The sequence below is a fragment of the Wolffia australiana genome, chromosome 1 (genome assembly GCF_029677425.1).
Source record: "Wolffia australiana isolate 7733 chromosome 1, ASM2967742v1".
In the NCBI taxonomy this organism is placed as follows: domain Eukaryota; kingdom Viridiplantae; phylum Streptophyta; class Magnoliopsida; order Alismatales; family Araceae; genus Wolffia; species Wolffia australiana.
This window is the reverse complement of record NC_135835.1, coordinates 10,953,620-10,970,562: the sequence shown is the minus strand read 5'-3', so window position 1 is coordinate 10,970,562 and position 16,943 is coordinate 10,953,620.

Genomic DNA, 16,943 nt, shown 5'->3' with positions numbered 1-16,943 from the left:
AAGGTGTATAAGACGGGTATTTGTTGAATTTCCCGCCCAGATTAGTAGGAAATGACTGGCATGCCCACGCGGTCGACGGTAAGTGGTACCTGGGACGGACGACAGAAACGGAATCGGACGGACGATACTGGACGGAACGGTGCCTTGGCTACGATTCCGGTCCAGTCATGTTGACTAGTCAAAGACAAAAAGGCAAGATAAAAAAAGATGGTATGGACTTCTCATAAAATGGGAACTTTATTGCAAAGTCACTTGTAGAGCCCATTTTGAAAAATGAAAAGAAGAATAAAATAAAAAGAGGAAAAGAAAAGCAGATTTGAAGAAGAATAATGGAACAATAAAAGAAGTTTTAAAGAAGAAGAAAGGAAGATGAAACGGAAGAAGGTAAAGAAACAAAATGAGAAATAAGAAAATCAGGAGAAAGAGGAAGAAGTAAGAAGGTAACTAAGAAGGAAAAGTAAAGGAAGACTAGCAAAGGAGAAGACTCACAGAGTGGGAGAGAGAGAGAGAGAGCATGAGAGAGAAAGAGACCCTGAGAGAGAGAGAGAACATGAGAGAGAGAAGAGAGAGTGTGAGAGATAGAGAACGGGAGGGAGAGAGAGAAGAGAGCGTGGGAGAGTGAAAGAATGGGAGAGAGAGAGAGAGGAGAGAGAAATAACAAGAGAGAGAGAAGAGAGCATGAGAGAGAGAGAGAACGTGAGAGAGAGAGAGACAAGAGCGTGAGAGAGAGAGAGTGGGAGAGAGACAGGAGAGTGTGCGGGAGTGAGAGAGAGTGTGTTGGACAATTCATCTTGACTTAGTTAATTTAGGAGTTGGTGTTTTTGAATAAGTCAACAAAGAACAAGTCAGCACGGTACAGTGTGATGTGGAGGCAGGAGCTAAGTTCAAGGAGAGCAGAAGACTGGGTTTCTTGGAAGACCAAGTACAGGGATAGGTGTGTGGCCATGATGAGTTTAAATCCATAGGCCAAAATGGGGGAGTGCATATAAATATGTACGTGTTCCATTGTTGTTGTATGATGTGTGCATCAATTGGTTCCTTCCTCTCTCAGAGTGTTATTTCTTCTTGTTTCTCTGTGTGATATCAAGAGAGTGAGAGCACAATCTTTTTTTCTCTATGTGAGATTAAGAAAGTAAAAAAATAATATTTTTCATCTGTGTGAGATCAAAAGAGTGAGGGCATGTGCTTCCCTTCTCTATGTGAGTTGCTAAAGTGAGAGAGCTAGTTTCCAACATAGAGAACGGGGAGAGAGAGCGTGTAAGAGTGAAAAGTAAGAGAGAGAGAGGGAACAAGAAAGAGAGCACGAGAGAGAGAGAGCATGAGAGAGAAAGCGAGAGAGGGAGGGAGAGAGAAAGCGAGGGAGCCAAAGGGAGAGGAGGGGGAAGTCGCCAACTCAGCAACTAAAAAATATAATTTTTTATTAGTTATTCAATACGGTCCCCGTCAGGTCTGACCATCGAACCGGATCTGGGCCGACCAACCAATCCACTCTAAAATGGTGGACCGGCGATCCCGGTTCGGTCTGATCCCACCGGGTCCTGATCCAAAATGTCAAAGCCTAGCATCAGCTACTCTTCTGTCAGGTTAAGCCTTGGTAACCATCATCTGTCAAGTTAAGCCTCGGTAACTGTCACCCATCATATTTGACGGCCCATCTTGGAAGACTTGACATGTGATATTGGTTGGAAGTTTGATGCCAAATGAATGATGTTGGTCAACAAACAAACGGCCAGAAATAGATGTTCTTGTTCATGTTTGGTTTGTTTGCGTTTGTTCTCTAATGTTCGACCAATGAATTGTGGTTTGCAATAAATTTGTCAGAATACCCTAAAAAATTTTCGTAAGACTCGTATCTTTTTAGTCTGGGTCAATTTCATCAGGATACAGATATTAATATCCAATTTCCCAATATTGGATAAAACGGACAGGCATTTGTGCATCTTCCTAGGTGATTCCTTGTCCATTCTTCACAACGCCCCTTTTGCAGTTTTTCTCTCTAGGCTCCACAGTTTTTGATGCGGGACGTCATCGAGACGTCGTCCGGTCGTCACCGAGGATATGGACTCAATGTCAAAAGAGAACTCTATCGGACGGCAGTAAGAACGTCGTCCGATAATGCTAGCAGACAGATACGTTATATGATGGAATGCGACGTGTCTACATGTGGTACGTGCAAGCGCCAACGAGTAGTGAGGGCCATTCCCAGGACTCAATGGGGTCGCCCAGGGCTGGATAGTCCCGGCTTCCCAAACCTCGTCCGAGGGGGTTGAGAACGACTACGCGGTTGAATGGGAAATTCCCACAGGAGATGCTCACACAGGACGGGCGAACCCGACTTGCACCGAATGGGTAAGACTCTCGATTGTTCCTACGTCATTTTCTCTATCTGTCCCTCTCACCTACGTCTAACCCAAGCGTGGTGGAGGCAATAGAAAGCGTACTGAAAAAGATAAAAGACAAAAAGAGCAGGATGGGATACCTTTCGTCGCGTCCGGCGACAACTATCTCGGTATGGCCCTTTGCAGTTTTGTCAACAACGGGGATGGTCTACGAGCGGCAGTTGCGGTCACAGTTGGCGGCTCAAGTAATCCGTGGGGGGGGGGGGGTCAAGTGCAGAAGGGCAACAATGGAGGCGGGTGGCAGCATAGACGTCTAGACTGGAGTCGATGAGGAGTCGCTAGCGCGGTCGGTTGCAGACGCAGTGGTGGCTGGGTGCGTGGCCGGTCGCGCGCTGAGTGTGCGGTTGATCATAGGCAGCATGCGGGTACTAGGGCCATGAGCAGCGCGGCAGCAGTTTATGCGCGCGGCGCTATTGGCGACAAGCGCGGTTCGGCAGCAGGGGCGGCGTGGCTCAACCCGTAGGCGAGGATGGCGCGGGGGGTCGCGACGGCTGTTTGGGCGTGCAGCGCTATCAGCGCAAGGCGCGCCTCAGCAGCAGGAATGGCGCGACGCTCCTCGCTGGCGGGGTTGGCGCAGCAGAGCTCTGCGGCTTGCGATGTGGCGAAGGCGACGGCGATAGCGCGAGCTTGGCGGCAGCGGCCTATCGGCGGCGCCGACGGCAAAGTGCCCTGATCTTCCTCCTTCCTCTCCCTCTTCTTATTCCTTCTTCTTCTTCCTTCCTCCCTTCACGAGTGACTCTTCAACTTCTGACATTATTTCTTTTCAACAAAAATTCAAGAGTGTCTTTGGGAGGGCGCCACCCATTCCCTTTATAGATGAGAGGTGCATGGGCCCCCTTAAAACAACAAAATGAAAATGCAAAGAGAGGTTTGGACCCAATAACAGGAGGGAAAAATATCCTCATACGGGAATTTCCCCTTGCTACAACGCTGTTACAAAGAAGGGAAATACGAGAGAAAATACAAATGTAGAAAATGAGAATGGTAAACGGGACCTAAGATGGTGCGTCATTACCCAGGATATTTGAATCCGGGTGCGCGCATCGTCGCATTGGCTTGCCGTGCTGGCTGGACGCGAGTCGGTGGCAGAGTCGATGACGATGCCGACTCCTCGAGCGATGATCCTATGGTCTCGGACTGTGTCGCACCATCAGTTTTTCATCGCTTGAACTCAATTTCTGCCTCATCAGTTATTCACTTGTCGCACATGACCTGAAACAAGGGAAAGATATGGTACCCATTCATTACATTCCTCTGCTCCACATTGGAGGAGATTGCTGGATCAGCCCTGGTGTCCCCCCAATACACAAAAAGATATGTTTTGTTTTTGTTCGTATTTGTTTGTGAACATTCATAAGTTGGTGAACCAACAAATTTTTCTTTGAATCCTACATAATGATGGAAAACTTGACGTGACTTGACAAGTAACAAGGGGTCCGGACGGTTGATGTGATAGGACATTTGGTAACAAAAGTAAAAAGAAGGTGTGTAGCGCTAGAATAACCTAAGCCCATGGGATTAGAAGAGTACGTTCAGGTTTTGAGGTCACGTTACAAATTCAATTCACAATATGTGAATGAAAAAATGAAGAACATTTTGAGGCATGAGTGTATGAGAGTTTAGGAGCGAAGTCCATGAAGATTCATCAACGATGAATCAACGTTCAGCGACACTTGGTGCTTAGGAGTGGAGGAATGAATCAACGATGAATGAGGCATGAGTTTACGATCATTTACGAGCGATGAAGGTTCCAATGACACGATTTTATGAGAGGCGCGCCTTCAAGAGCAATAGGGAGCGAAGCAACCGTGCAAAAGGCGCGACTTCACCACCTTAAGCTATTACATTCTTCTTCTCTCCCAAAGTCGCGCCTTTTGCTCATAAATTCGCTCCTGAAGTCACTTGTAAACTTGGACTGTCTTAGAATTCTGTTTTTATTTTTGTCAAAATGTGTTTATTTCTTCAATCATGTTAGTTGCTCCTAAAGTTACGCCATTGCTTCTTCGTTCCACTCCCGCTCATTCGCACCTTCTTTTTTAAAACTCGATCTTGCACGCATTTTTGTTCCAATTCGTACCTCTAGGATGAATCTTTATGGACCCACTAACCACCTTGGTGTACTATTGAGAACTAGGCACACTTTCAGGAAGAACATAGATTAGTAAAGGATCCATCATACAGGACACAACGATCATCAGAAATTCACAATTTAGAGATGTTGTAATATACTCTTTCGCATAAATTATCATAATAGACCAACCTGCTGAAATGTTAGCATATTGTGAATATTGTGAATACTTAGGATTTTGGTAATGAAGTTAATGTAAATGGGCAACTTAAGAAGCGGGTTCTGATTTCTCTGAAAATGAAAAGAAAAGTGGTTTCGGCTACTCTTTCAAGATGTTATTTCTCATATCCTAGAGTCAAGAAAGGTTCAGAATGAAAGACTATAACATGGGAATATTCCACCACTTCTGAATGGCAAGAACTGGACTAATAATATTGTCAATGAAAGTGGTGATGATGTTTTAAGAAAAAATAAAATCACTGACTCCCTCTCTCCCTCTACCTCTCCCTATCTTTCCCTCTCTCCCTCTCTCTCCATCCCTCCCCCTCTCTCCCTCTCTCCCTCTCTCTCCCTCTCTCCCTCTCTCTCCCTCCCTATCCCTCTCTCTCCCTTTCTCTCTCTCCCTCCCTCTCTATCTTTCTTCTTTGCTCTCTCCCTCTCACACACACACAATCTCCCTCCCCTCCCTCTCTCTCCCTCTCCTGACCTTCTATTCATATGTTCACAAGAGGAAGCGGCAGCTCTATCTGCATATACCAGCAGAGCATCTCCTCGATACCCCATTGGACGATAGAAAGTAAGAGTCTAGAGGTATTGAGGCAGATAGAAATACTAACTGAGATAGAGAAAAAGACTGAGACAAAATGAGTAACAAAGTGAGTGAGAGAGAGACGGTGGATCAAGGAGCATCTTAATGTGGCATAACATTGTAAACTTGTCACCGTGCTCATTGGATCGACTCCAAAAAGACATTACGCTCTTTCTCCAACATGGCTCAATGCCACGAGCTTAGGGGGAGAACCATATAATGATAAACATAATTTTACGGTGAAGTCATTAATAATCCCCGTCATATTTAGACAGGGTAAGTAAGGTTATTGCCATAGCCTTAACATAGGAAGAGTGCAATAATATTAATTGAAAACATGTACCTTATTCTACTTGAAGCAACTACGTCTTGAATCCACACAACTAGCTTCCTCAACCATTGAGTCCACAATTGGGTTGTGCTTGAGTACACGAGCAACATAACATTCTCTAACAAATAAAACACTCGAAAGGGAGAAAAAAAATTTCAACAATCGGAGGTTGTGTTTTGATAATGGCCTATGAGTCTTTAGTCAAGGAATTCCATGTTGGGTTCTGGTACCATGGTTGAATGATAGAAAAATGTTTTTTCTATGCAACAAAAGCTATAATTGATTCCAAATCAATCATTAAAATGAATACATCATATATACCTTGTGGGGAACTTATTCCACCCTTGACTTGATCACTTTGAGATTGTTTCAATGCCGTTCACATGCCCAAAGTCTAGAAGTATCCACATGATCAAGTTGTTCTTGGATCTCCACTTCTTCTTTTTCAACTCTTCTTGTAAATCTTGAAGATCTTATGTGTGTGACCCTCTAAACACATGTATTGTTATAGTTAATCAATTTAATGGCCCAATAACAATTATTAGCTGACCTTATTAATTAATAATATCAACATATAAATTAAACTAAATACTGAATTTAACCCAATCAATATGTTAAGCAACCAGCTCGTGGGGTGCCAACTTACAATTCGTGCTCCAGAAGATATCGAGTAGTGGTCGAATTCTCTCATGGAACCAATATAGTCATCGATTACCGCTTATGTATAATACTTCATCCACATGAGACCTCCAAATGACTTATAGTATGCTTGATCGTCAAACCCCAATTTGACATTCGATTAGTGTTGATGCATAATAGGGATCATTGGAGAACGCCTTCTCCAATATCCTCACTAACCTGGCCAAGGTTTTTATCTGCATCATCTTCCTTGAGTGAATCTCCTGTAATACCGAGGGCAGATGATCCTGTCTTGACCACTCGATCGTATCTTTGGACTTCTTCCAACATGGGGAGATATGACTTGTTTGAATCTTGTGGTTAGAGACTCACAAGTCATAGTCAAAATATAGTTGTCCATCCACGAGATGTCATTGGTGTCTAAAGTCAATGGATCATTTTTATAATGGTAACATGAATTGACTTGGTTGATGTATAGGCATAATACCATTCTGTGATTATTTGGATTAATTCAGTGAGCTTTTTCTCCAAAGAACACCCAATATCTGTCCTTAGTGTCACCAAGCTAACAACCACAGGATCAACCATACTTATATTATAAGTAGGATAAGATCATGATATTCTATCATGATAATTTGATATCCATCTCGACTACCCATCAGATATGAATATTTAGAATACATGTTTAAATAGTAGCGATCATTGTATTATGATCTCATTATAATGTTTTATGTCATAGCACATATTCGTAGACTTCATTATAAACATCACGTTGGAATAATGATAAACTACTACTTTATTCAAGGAACTTAAATAAAATATGGTGATGTGATTTGACTTGATGGCCAAATAATATCCATCATTCCAAACCATCCTAGCTCAAATGTAGTAGCAAGTTAATGAAGGTGGTTGTATTTTAAATATGGGATCAACCCCCTCTATATTTTAGGAGAGTGACTGAATGAATATGATGCAATTAATTGTGTGGTTAGGGTAGTAAAAATATGGGAAAGGTTGTACCATGATGATTTCATCATACATTAGTATCAACTCAAATGATTGAGCAGACTTAGACCATAAACTATAATGTAATCTTTCAATAGTTTTGCACAAATGAGGGATTATACATACAGTGAAAACATTAATGTTAAATTTTTTATAAGTGATTTGACTTAATCCTTTATATCCACTAAGGCATTGTGGACATCATCTTAACCAATGTTGAAAATATGAATAATCCCTAACCATGAATTAATTTTAAATAATTAAATCAATCATTAATTACCTAAAATATGTATAGTATATTTAATCAATAATGTTGTCACAGGAAAGGTTTGTAGTCATTGAAGTTGTTAACTAGACAAATGCACGGGCCTATAGGGTCATATGCATAGATTGTTTGGATGTTACCACATATACTCAAAGTTTGGGAACTTATATTAATTGTTCCTAGTGATTGAGACTTTTATGAAAACTTTCCATTAGCTTTTAATAAATTCCTTGGAAAACATAAAAAGTGAGGGGCACACTCATTTGATGTACATGCGAGTCAGATTGAGTGCCCCCCTCCCTCATTCTTTTCTTTGTCTTTCCTAGTTGATTTTAGAGGAGACTGTATTGAGAGGAAAACAGATTTCTGACAACCCAATTCACATAAATAAGATTATATCCAATGTTCTAAAGATCATTAGGATATGTATGGAGGTTAGACATTTGAAGGACTTGGAGAGGTTCACTGAAGGAACCAATAAATTATGGACTCAATCCATGAAAAGACGTTTTTTATAGTTTTACTTTCCATATCCACCATATCCTTGTTATTCTACTTGATATTCCTCTATGCAATGAAGTTTGTATTGCGCTGATCGAAGCCTTGAATTCCCAACTACCATTATATATTACATAGCTACGTACATACATGGTCGCGATGTCGCCAGGAAGCATATGGAGACAGGGACAACATTTCTCTCTTGAATCCATCGATTTGGTCTGCTTCTTTCTGAAATCTTCCAACACAAATCATTTATTCTATGAACAATGATTCATTAGTGAATGTTTGTGAACTAATCAAATATAAACTAGTCGCATGGTTTGTTCCTTCTTCGATGAGAAACATTCATTTGATACCGAAACATAAACTTCCCATCTCTGGGTAGATATATATGGTGAGAGAGGAAAGCGATGTGGGAATGCCGAATAGATAAAAGGTGGATACATATTTTCTATATTAAATATGAATATGCAAATTTATGATGGGCTTGTAGATAACGACAAAGCGGTTGGATGAATGATCATGTTACGGGAGGGGCGAGGAACATATGATGTGATTAGAAAAATTGTTTAGGTGGGTGGAATGGATAGACAAAACTAATGGGTTTTGAGAGGATGATGATAATGTACACACAAAAAAACATCTCACATTTTATTGCTCTGATATGTACTCCTTCACCTCTTTGTCTTTGTCAACCCTCAATCAACTAAGGCAACGAGAAATTTTGATGGATCTTAAAAAAAACCTTTTTCACTTTCCTAAAAATTAGAATATCTTAATATGACAGTATTTACATTTTATTTGAATTAAAGTAACTATATATGCATGACTTCAAGATTAAAATGATTAAATTTATTTTTTAAATAATGTTATGAATTTTTTTGCATTTTAATGTATTTTTGGGGATTTTGTTGATAGAAACTTCTAAAAAAGAATATAATTTGTTGAGTCAGAGTATAATTTTTTTTAGAATTTTGGACAGAAATTCAGAGGGATGTGATTTTCTAAATCGAAATATATATATTTATTTGTAATTGTTGGGTTTTATTTTATTAAATATGAATTTTATAACTTATTTTGAATATTGAATTTTGCAACGCCTCGTGTCGTTGTTCGATTTTTTGGATGACAACGTCTCAGAGAATTGATAATGATTGGCAACAACCAATCATTACACAACCTAATGATTTGTGTTAACCTAACATTCACCTAAGGACTTATGGCATCGCGATTAACGATGCCATAATTGTATTTAATGCTAACATAATCACTTTTTTTACTTTTCACTGGCACAGGTGACTTGGACCAATAAAAAAAATAACAGCTTTTTGCAATAAATGCATGCGTGGACCGAGGGGAAAAAAGATTAAAAAATTCTAAAAATATTATTATTTAGAACCTCTTTCTATCTCTCTCTCCTTGGAATGGTCAAACTTGATGGCTCCACTGAGTTGTCATTTGACACGTGACGCACATGTGTCCATGTGACGCCTATTTGGGGTGTTCTCATTGGAGAATACAGGTGGGGCCAATGACGTGGTGTGCGCTGACGCACTGCCGTGTCAGTTGTAAACTATATAAGAAATTGAAAAGTCTTGAAGGTCCATCAAGTGTCTCTAGTGATTTGAGAGGTTCAACTGAGAAGGGCGGAGGTTGATATGCAGTAGGAAGATGCCTTGACCCTAGCGTAATATAGGGGTCTAGGGTTAGCCTCTTGCCTTACATTGAGTTTTCTCCAACACATTTAGTTAGTTTAACTATCTTCTTCATCCACCACCTTCACCCATCATTTTCATCCATTACCATCATTCATCCACCTCTGTCAGCATCCATTATCATTCAATCTCATCCATTTCACATCCCCTCCTACACCATCACTATCTTATCACCCATTCATTTCAACTACATCACTCTCTCTCCCATATTAATCATCATTTTATCTTATTCTCAATACCTCCATCACTATATCCACTACCGACCATGTCGCTATCACCACTGCTGTCATGATCCCATCTTATCTCTTTAACCTTATCCATCATAGAACCTTATTTCTAAAACCCTAATTAGACTCCTAACTCTATCGTAACCACTATCTCTCCCCATTCACTAACTTGTACGCTCTACATTATTCTCTTAATCTCTTCGACTTCACCCAATCAAAAGAATTTCCTTCCCTAATATTTTTTCCCTCTGGAGATGACCCTTACTCCTCACTATCTAATTAAATTATTTACAAGTGTAGGATTATAATTTGTATTGATTAAACTAAAATTCCCAGCGACGTAATTTCACCCATAATTTTGAGTTTATATAGTTTATTTACATATTTTTGGGTCAGAAGATATAAAGGATCTATTTAAAAAGCAGCCCTTGAAGTTAAGCAAGAAACTCCTTCCAAAAAATCACACATCATGTGATGGAGTTACATTACAAGGAAATGTGGGATTTTTCTCTCCTTCCTCACTACATGTCATATATTTCCATTATACCATTGTTATATTCATTCCATGTATCTGTTTAAGATTTTATTTTGAGTTCCACATTTAGACTGGATGTATGACCCATTAATTGAGATCCGATGCATCTGACATCACATTTATTACAAGTTTAATCTTCATATTGTTTCACTCAGACACATGTGAAATGCATTAGATTGCATTTATTCCGATCTGAATCATCTAATTTTATAATACGTCGTGTAGCATGTCCATCAAGGAGAGAAAAAGTTTGTGCATAATTGGTGCATTATGACTTCATGAGTAGTGTCATCATAATGACACCATTTTGCATTGTTTAGTGCATCCAGATATTGGTTGTGATCGATGATTGGATGCAATCCAAATCAATTAGATTATTGCACATGGAAGAATGAACATCATGGATATTATCCCTCTTAAATTAGTAAAAACTTCCAAATAAATCCTATCATATTTTCCAACTTATAGATTTAGTTTCTATATGAATTTAATGTTTGCATAATTTTAAAAAAATCCAACAAACCTGAAATATCAGAGTAACATTCTAAAGTTGTTTTTCATCATTTTAAGCCTGATAACATGTTTTTTTATCATGTTAATCCAAATACAATGTAGAATTATTGATATAACTCAAATAAACAACATGTTATCAAAGCAACAACATAGCTTTTTAATGAGCAATTGAGCCATTAGAATTTACTTGAGAAAAAATCATTTTTTCACAACGTTGGTATTAAATGTGTGTGGTATAGTATTTGATAACATGTTATCAAATACTATACTTTGTGTTTATTATATCCTTAAATAAAGTAACGACAAGGTTTCAAGATACATATTATGGATAAGTAATGGGAGGACAAAAATGGGGGAACGGGCAAAAGGCAGGATGGAGATGATCATAAGAACCAATGTTAAAAATAGGTTTAAGAGTAAGAGAGCGCTTTACCTAACGTAACGAAATTGGACCGCAGATAATGTAAGGGGCAAATGGCGGTGATAGTGATGGATCCGTCAACATTGGGGAGTTTGTGGGGTTGTGTCAAATTTTGATGGTGTTGGTGTTAATGATGCTAGTGGTGTATAACAGGTAGTCATGGTGGGGAAGACATGATACTCATGGAAAGCCAAGTGTTGGGGAGAAATGTGTGCGACATGGCAAATCTAGTTGAAAAGAGAAGCATGATATCCCTTCCATATTCAAGGGTATCCAACAGAAATACCTTTGTGAGCATGTGGTCAAAGTTTGTACAGAGATGGTGTTTGTGTTGGGTTCTATAGGCCGTGACATGGATGAAGACAAGGATTCCACGCAGCAGAAGACACGTAACGGAATCATAATGACATCGATAAAAACCATGAAACGATGTACCTTTGCACAGATCGCATTCGTGATTTCTTGGATCCTAGAGTGAGACGAGTCGAGCTTCTCAAGTGTGCAGCCTCTAGGCGTATCCATGCAATCCTCTGCACGTCGAATCTCCTCCTTGTTGACGAGCCCCGTTCTAACTCTACCGTCGTCGTTATGCCGATCCAATCACATAGGGCACGGAGAGAGGGGTTGGGAGAGGGGAGAAGAAGGGGAAGGCCCTTGAACAATTCTGGCCTGGGTTAATTTCATTCAGGGCCTTCCCCTATTTATACTAAGTGGATATTTTTCATAAAAACCGCCAAAACTTAAGTATATCTTTCGACGTCTAAAAGACCATTTGCGTGTGACCCTCTAGGCGCATGTATCAGTCTAATTAGTGACTCTAGTTGCCCAATAACCTTTATTGGCATTCCAAATTAATTAACTATATCATCATATAGATTAATTAATGTCGAATCGATTTAACCCAATTGTTAGGTCGAGTCTCCAACACGTGGGGTTCCAAGGTACACCTCGTGTTCTAGAAGATACAAATGAGTGGGTATTAGCACACTCATGGAACTTCTTCGTCATCAGTTACCGTGTATGTATAGTCCCTCATCCACGTGATGCTCCTTGGATGACTTAGGGTATGGTCAACTATCAAACCCTAATCGTCATCTGAATTACTACTGATGCATTTGGAAATCATCGGAGAACTCTTCTCCGATATTTCACTGCCTTGGTCAAATACTTAATCGCATTGTCTTCCCTGAGCTGTCACCTCTTATACCGAGGGTGGACAATCCCACCTTGATCACTCAATCGTCTTCGTAAGCTTCTTGATGTACCCAAACTAAGACCGTTTAGAATCCCATGATTAGAGACTCCTTGGCTATAGTCAAAGTACAACCGTCCATCCACAAGACGTCGTTGGTGTCTCAGGTCTAAGGACCACTAACACAACTATGACGTGAATCGACCTAGTTGACAATTCAATATAATACCATTCAGGGATTCGTACGAATCAATTCAGTGAACTCTTTCTACTAAAGAACACCCACTATCTATCCGTGGTGTCTCCACACTAATGGCTACGGGACCTGTCATACTCATCATATGAGTGAGGCTAGATAGTGTTATTGTATCCGTATACTTTGATGTCATTCTCAAGTATCCTTTGAATAGGAATGTTTAGAACACATGCTTAAAGAATAGTGATCTCCTTATTATGATCTCATCATAATTCACTAAGTCCGATCATGTATATGTAGACTTCATTATAAGCATCACACGTGCACTATAATGAATATGTTGTATTAATGAACATAAAACGAGATGTGAAATGTGTGATTGGCTTGCCGACCACATATATTTCCATTAGTATGGTCGTGAGCACTCGAATGTTACCAGAAAAGGGACAACTTGTTTAGAGATCACAAGTGTTATGTTCTTTTTCAAGGCCCAAAAGACCAAAAATAGATCTTAAAAGACATATTCAGAGGGAAAGATGAAACATGATTGTCAAGGTGTGGGTGATTGCGCTATTTGATAGGAGATTTGACCTTTGGAGAATCAAAAGAGAAGCGTGAACACAATTATGAATGTTACCAAGTAAAAGAACTTTGATATTATCTTCAATCAGATAGAGGATTTCAGGATGTAGATAACAATACACAGAAATAAGGATATTATGAGTGGTTTCTCCCTATCCTTTAACAAGATAGGGCAACCATTTGTAATGGATACCAAAAGATGGGATGTAATTGGAGTGAGGTAGGAAAAACTTGGGGTGCTTGTCAAAATATATGTGATTTGTTATTATAAGAAATTAGAACACATGAGCATGAAGTTGAAAAATGTGTGTTGCACGTGTGGTGGAAGGTATTGCCACCATATATTACTCCCAAACTTCATACTCTATGAGGTGAGGGAGATATGACCATCAATCAAATCAATGAGGGGATTGGTCATTGTTGGTGGCACTGTGCATGAGGCCACACATTTGGGTGAGCCATGGATGTCAAAAGATATACTTGATGCTCCTATATGTAGCTGACAAGCTAATTACACAAATGGTCTTTTGGATGTCAAAAGATATACATAAAGTCTAGGGGTTTTTATGAAAAAGTCCTACTCAGCATAAATAGGGGAATACCTTGGACAAAATTCATTATGACTTGAATTTTTTAGGGCTCTTTCCCTTCGTCTATCTTCTCCCTGGTGCTCCTCCCCATTCTTGATGTGATTGAGACTACATAACGATGACATAGCATGCACAGAGCTTGTCAAGGAGGAGGAGATTCAAAGTTCCAAGAACTGTGTAGATACATCTAGAGACTACACATTTGAGCAGTTCGACATGTCTCACTAGATGATTTAGGAAACCATAGATGAGATATGTACCTCGATTATTCAATATATTATATTATCAATGTCGCTTCAATTCCATTTCAATTTTTCATTGCATGAATAACTTTTTTTGTCCACATCAAGGCCTTAACACCCAAAAATACTAATGGGCATGTAGTTCACTTGAAATAAATTGCATTGCATTATGCGTCAATGGGCATTCAAACATTGGTCCTCGTATTGGTAGGTGTGATTGTGGGCACATGATCTCATAGGCATGCAAACATATATGGTAACAAAGCACTACATTGACAAGGATAATGATGCAGGATGACTAGGACTGATGCGGGTAGGATAGGTAACTCAAATAGGGATGGATGAAACAGATCACAAATCAACACGATCGACTTGGAACATTTAAATATGGTGAAAATATTGATGGTGTAGCCCCTTGGTCAAGGGCAAGAGGATTGTCTTAAACCACTGCAGTGAAAACAAAGCTCTAAATCCAATATCTCGAACGGTCGATCATGAGAAGATTCGAACCTATTCAACTAAGTCCGACAACGATGGAAAAACACACAAGAAACACTAGACAAGTAATACCGACACCAGAGAGGGAAGAATGAACCTTTGACACAAGAGTAGCGCGAAGAGGCGATGTAGGAACATGTCGACACATCGTTGGCATGAGCGAATGACGTGCGCTTAGTCAGGGTGTCCCGGATCGGTGGGCGTGGGTGGGCGTGTGCACGGTGGCCGCACATGTGGGCATTGTGCGCTGTGGCGGTTACGGCGATGGTGGACAACATATGCGATGGTGGCAACTACGGGTGGAAGATCTCCTCTCGACGACGACAACGGTGGCAAGCGGCGATTGCAGCGTCGGTGGAGAGGAGATTAGGTCAAATTTCTCTTAGAAAAAAAACTTCAATTCCAAAATAAAATCACCAAGTACGTCGTTGGCCTATGTATAGGCCTTAGAGGAAAGAGAAAATTTGAAATAACTGTCAAATTTAAATCTAACTTAAATGATGCTCGGATCCCCGGTCCAAAATTGACATTGGCAATGTGTCATGGCACGGAGCGTCTCCTGTGATAGTGGTGTTACATCCGTGATGGTGTGTGGTCGTGTGCACCACCAAATAAATATAAAAAAAATATTTTTTATTGCGTAATTTGTGGGGGTCTCAAGCTTGAATCATGACTGACAATATTATGGAATGTCATGGAAAGAGGTGGTAGGTAATTGATAATGTGGCGATGTGAGATGTCATGGTACATGATGACATGGGAATATGAAATAATGTGGGAAGATATAGTTCGTAAAGACACACTAAGAAGACATGACATGATGAGTACTAGGAGTAGATACCACTGATGGAGACAAGCATGATGTGCAGCAAATGTGGTAGAGGAGGATGAGGTGGTAGATAAAATCATGTCAAAGGTGGCATGGCGAACGAATGATGCGGTAGGTGATGGCATGTTAAAGGATGATGTGTTGGAGGATTTTTCATTATTGACTATATTGGCCTAAAAGAAGTAGATATGTGGTTAACCATAGGGGTCCCAAAGTGCGGATCAACAATTGTGCAGGCAAGCCTCCAAGAAGCTAACCAGGCTGCTCTAGTGATGTGACATGGGCCCATAAGGAGTGGATTGGGACTTGGTGCCTTGCGATGGTGGGGCAAGGGGAAACAACAGCGGGACATGCATGGTAGTGGCTGGCCGGGCACAACACAGTGAAGCAACACGGCATGTCATGTAGCGACGTGGCACATCATAGTGATGGCTTGGCAAAAGTACAACCATCGGGTACGATTGGCCTTAATGGTGATGGCTCAATGTTTGGTAGTAATGATGGTCCTGGCGGCGGAGTAACATGTAGGGGAGCAACTAGGGCAGGATACAAACTTTGCTCTGATACCATGTGAATCAAAATGAACATACTTGATCAAACCACAAATGAGAGATTACTTAGTCTAATATAGACGAGAGAGAGATATATAGAGAGAGAGATAGAGGGAGAGGGAGAGAGAGGGAGGGAGAGAGAGGGAGAGAGGGAGAGAGAGAGGGAGAGAGAGAGAGAGAGAGAGAGAGAGAGAGAGAGAGAGAGAGAGAGAGAGAGAGAGAGAGAGAGAGAGAGAGAGAGAGAGAGAGGGAGAGAGAGAGAGAGAGAGAGAGAGAGAGAGAGAGAGAGAGAGAGAGAGAGAGAGAGAGAGAGAGAGAGAGAGAGAGAGAGATAGGGAGAGAGAGAGAGAGAGAGAGAGAGAGAGAGAGGGAGAGAGAGAGAGAGAGAGAGAGAGAGAGAGAGAGAGAGAGAGAGAGAGATTGAAAGAGAGATAGAGAGAGAGAGAGAGAGAGAGAGAGAGAGAGAGAGAGAGAGAGAGAGAGAGAGAGAGAGAGAGAGAGAGAGAGAGAGAGAGAGAGAGAGAGAGAGAGAGAGAGAGAGAGAGAGAGAGAGAGAGAGAGAGAGAGAGAGAGAGAGAGAGAGAGAGAGAGAGAGAGAGAGAGAGAGAGAGAGAGAGAGAGAGAGAGAGAGAGAGAGAGAGAGAGAGAGAGAGAGAGAGAGAGAGAGAGAGAGAGAGAGAGAGAGAGAGAGAGAGAGAGAGAGAGAGAGAGAGAGAGAGAGAGAGAGAGAGAGAGAGAGAGAGAGAGAGAGAGAGAGAGAGAGAGAGAGAGAGAGAGAGAGAGAGAGAGAGAGAGAGAGAGAGAGAGAGAGAGAGAGAGAGAGAGAGAGAGAGAGA